We start from the raw sequence: 4,505 nt of genomic DNA on the forward strand, positions 1-4,505 counted from the left end.
GTTCCAGTGTTCTACAACTCACATTGTAAAAAATTTTTTCCTAATATCCAATCTAAATCTACCTCCCTCTATTTTAAAAGCATTTCCCCTCGTCCTATCGCAACAGGCCCTACTGAACAGCCTTTCCACATCTTTCCTGTAGGCCCCCTTGAGGTACTGGAAGACCGCTATCAGGTCTCCCCGGAGCCTCCTCTTCTCCAGGCTGAACAGCCTCAACTCTCTCAGCCTGTCCTCATAGGAAAGGTGCTTCAGCCCTCTTATCATCTTTGTGGCCCTCCTCTGGACCTTCTCCAACTGGTCCATGTCCTTCTTCTGTTGGGGGCTCCAGAATGGGACCCAGTACTCCAGGTGGGGTCTCACCAGGGCAGAGTAGAGGGGCAGAATCAGCTCCCTCGACCTGCTGGCCATGCTCCTCTTGATGCAGCCCAGGGTGTGGTTGGCGTTCTGGGCCTCAAGGGCACATTGCAGATGTCCCTGCTCCTTGCAGAGGGGTCAGACTAGATGGCCTTTAAAGGTCCCTTCCAACCCAAACTATTCAATGATTTTACGATTGTATGATTTATATCAGCCTGAAGCTGCGACAGGCAAAATTGGACTACCTTCTTATTACAGAACATGGATAATGCAATAATAAGAATTTTAACTACTGAATAAGTTAAATGAAGCATGACAATAGATTATATGAAAGAAACAGACATCACTTGAATAAGTAATTGCAAAGAGCATGAAGAATGCTGGAAATGACAGATCACAGCAGCAAAATAAAAGTGACATCACACACTGTGGGGGGAAAGAAAAATGGACAAAATGCACAAACTAAATCTGGAGATGTCTTGTGTATGCATTCTGTTCTTCAGGATGAGAGGGCATACATACACTGAGGCGTGGTAGAAAATTTGTCATAGTTCAGCCCTGATCAGGACCAGACTACACAGTCTCTCTCTCACTCCCCCCAACTTCTGAACTGACCTTGGCGTCTGCAGCCGTTCCTCACAACAGGCTGGCAGATGTCTCTCAGGATCTTTTTTACATCTTATTCACTTCTCATCTCCTCTCCACTTCTTGCAGCCGGGCCAGACCGAGTCGGGCCCAGTCGGCTGCCTGGCGAGAGGCCAGAGGATGAGGCCTGCAAGGCCCAGGAGGCCTGCGCCTCCCCCCCGACTCAGCTTCTTCACATCTTCTCTTCTCTCTCTCTTTTTTTTCCTGTTTTCCCCTTCTTAAATACGTTATCGCAGAGGCATTATCACGGAACATTCTGCTACCAATCAGCTCTGCCTTGGCCAGCAGCAGGTCCGCCCTAGGCCCGGCCAAGTCCACTGAACAAAGGGGAGCAACTTCTAGCAGTTTCCTACAGAAGTTGCCACCTTAGGCCCCCCCCCCACTAAACAAAACCACGACAAAACTCTAATGTGTCAACAACTGCTGACAGCTCTGCACAAGAACAGAAAACTCAATATTTTGGCTTGATTTGACTGAGGGATTTTTTCTATCCCAGTGGGTACCTCCAAGAATCAGAAATGGGTGCCCAACAACAGCATGGCTATCAGGTGCCTGTTATTTCTGAGCCATGTCCAGGGTCAGTGCTTAGAGAAAGTCAGCAGAAGAACCCGGACCTGAACATCTCCTTGATTTTATTTTCCTAGCAGCAGGTAACGTCCACAGGCTTTAGACATTACATGTGCTATCCCTCACCTTTCCATGAGCTGTAGTTTCCCTATAGGACTACAAACGAGATTAAGTAACCTGGCCTGGCTAGATGTACCGTAAGGCACATATTCCTTCAGTTATGGGTACAGTTCAAAAAAAACCAATCCAAACCAAAGACTTTACATAAGTATATATGCAGAAATATATTTGTTTGGACCTGAAACAGAAGGTGTGTAGTCAACATTGGTCAAAAATCACATTGAATGTGAGCTAGTTGCTACCCCAAGCAGCTACAGAACACAAGGAAAACTCTACCACTACCTTTCCCTGGTAAGTCAGGAGCCAATTCTAGCTGAGCAACTAGAAGTGCTCATGGCATCTTAGCTGGGAAAGTGGGCAGTTAAGATACCTAAATCAGTGTCAACTCCAAATAAGTGGGACAAGATGAAACCATTAGGTCCCTCTGTAAATGCCTCATCCTTGCAGCACATAAGTCTTTTGTGAACATATATTAGACCTTTACTAGAAAAGACAGACTGAACAATATAACTTAAAGATCTAAGTAAAGCCAGCATTGTTGCAGCATCTTTAAATGATTCATGCTCTACACCTCTCCGAATGGCTAAATTTTAATCAGGAATCCTAAACAGGATTGTGTTATCAGAATAGAAAATAAGGTTTCCTGTGCTATTGCTCACTGTCAAGACTCTAGATTCTTTTGGGAAATTAGGAATATGGGACCGGAGTGGAAGATAAATATCTGTTATTAAATTAAAAGATAACCCAAAATGTCATACTTAACCCTCATTTCTGCCCAGTTATTCATAACACCTTAATTTCTCTCTAGAGCCTCACATAGACATCAGCTGACCTAGAAATGGGGGTCGATCAGAATTTTGATCAGAAATTTGATTAAGCTTGTTTAAGAATGAGTTGGTTTTAACCTGTCCTTTCTTTGCCAGATCCAACTTGTTCAAAGCTCTCTTCTGCCAGGCCCAAGAAGTCCCCTGCTCTCCTCAGCCAATCACTCCAATTGTCTTTAACCCCAGTCTTCACCTCTGTGGACATAAATGTTCCTGCAAGAAAAATAACACTTATCTGAGCTGCCACCTGCCCTAGAGATACAGAGAGTCCTTAATCACCATACTTTTTAACTGTAAATCTCTTTATCTGTCTAAAGCTGTCCTTCTGGCTCTGCTCAGAAAGGTTCAGCCTTGATGGTTTGGGGCAGTTCAGCAACTGATCCAAACTTAAGCTTTACAAGGATTCACAAACTAGCTGCTCTTGTCTTGCCTTCAGGCTTCACCTGGCAGGTGTCTTCTTAGCATGTGCAAGAGACAGAGCTCTACACAAATCATGGTCTTGTTTCTCTTCTATCTAGTATCTGAATGTCTAGAGCCCTCACCTATGGCAATTAGGATGTGATTCCTTTGTAACATCCTTAAAGATACTGCTGGGCAAAGTCCAGCATTCAGTCTACGAGACTCATCTCATAGACCCATTTCATCTTTCTCTCCTTAGCCTTTCACCAACAGGTAACTAGGATGGCATCGCTATTGGAGGTCCACCTTTTGCAGACCCCATTCCTGAGCACCTACAGCCATATCAGTAGCTTTCAGATAGATGCACCCATGACATCAACAGCTCTGTTACCACAGCACTGTTGAGGAACACCGTACAGAGAGACCACAAGGGCTGTGTACACACAGGACCAGTTAACTTTGGCACAGCATCACGCAAATCCTGTGATACTGCTTCTAGGCCCCAGGCAGCAAGGCCGTGCCACTTACCAGGCCAGGAAATTGCTGCACTATGTTTCATTACACCCCAGGTAGACATGTCCTAACTTGCTCTATGTGTTTCATAACAAGCCAAAGAACCTCACTTGGACTTTGTAAATTCCATTAAATACTTGGCAGGAAGGTGCTGTAAAACACTAGATACTGATTGGCACGCAGCAGCAAATGAAAGTTAAATGTCTGGGAGGATTATGATTCTCTTCTCAGCACCTACCATGCCTCATTCCTGACAGGAACAATGAACAGAACATACTTCTACATACAATGCCGTGACTCTCTATTTTCACATAAACACCGTAACTCTGGTGTTTAATGTGAACTGAAATTCTAAATTTGCCAAGTTTTTAACTGTGCTTGTTTGCACATTTAAATGTCCATGTCTAGCAGGAGGGCATCAGCCTCTGGGGCAGGTAGTGGCCATGTAGGGCACTAACTACTTTAGCTGTCCCGTGTAGCTGACTGCTGCATGAAAACCAGTATTTCCCATAGTCAGTGCCTGCTTTGTCCTGGTAAATCCAGCTCTTAGATAGCTAATGAATGACTTTTCAAAGCTCAAGTCAGATACTCGAGAGCTAGGGGGAGGGCTGAAAAGCAGAATGATGAGTAAAACCTCAAAGGTTTGATAAGACATAAGGTTTATCTGGAAGGAAATTCCACATTTTTTTTTCCTAATTACTATGTTGTTGGTCTGCTCACAGACGATAAGGCAGTAAACACAGCCAAGAGCCTTACACAATCCCAATGGAATTCAGATTGCAACTGGTAAAACAAATAATTCGTAATCACACTGAATGTTGTAGTGTTGTAAATACATGTCATTTTCTGACACACAATACAGTGGAAAAAAGTCAAAATGTTATTATCTGAAGTAAATTGATCATCTCACGTTGTATCTTCTGTGAAATAAGGTTCAATCAGCACCTCTGTGGCTAGACTAATATTTATAAGTGCAAACAAGAAGGTATACATACAGAACAGATCTCAGCTGTGCAACCACTAATTGTGGAAGTAAGGCAGCAGAAATTTCAGCTCTGTTTTAGAGAGACAGACAATAAGGTA

The sequence above is a fragment of the Chlamydotis macqueenii genome, chromosome Z, assembly GCF_036417535.1.
Source record: "Chlamydotis macqueenii isolate bChlMac1 chromosome Z, bChlMac1.mat, whole genome shotgun sequence".
Lineage (NCBI taxonomy): Eukaryota > Metazoa > Chordata > Aves > Otidiformes > Otididae > Chlamydotis > Chlamydotis macqueenii.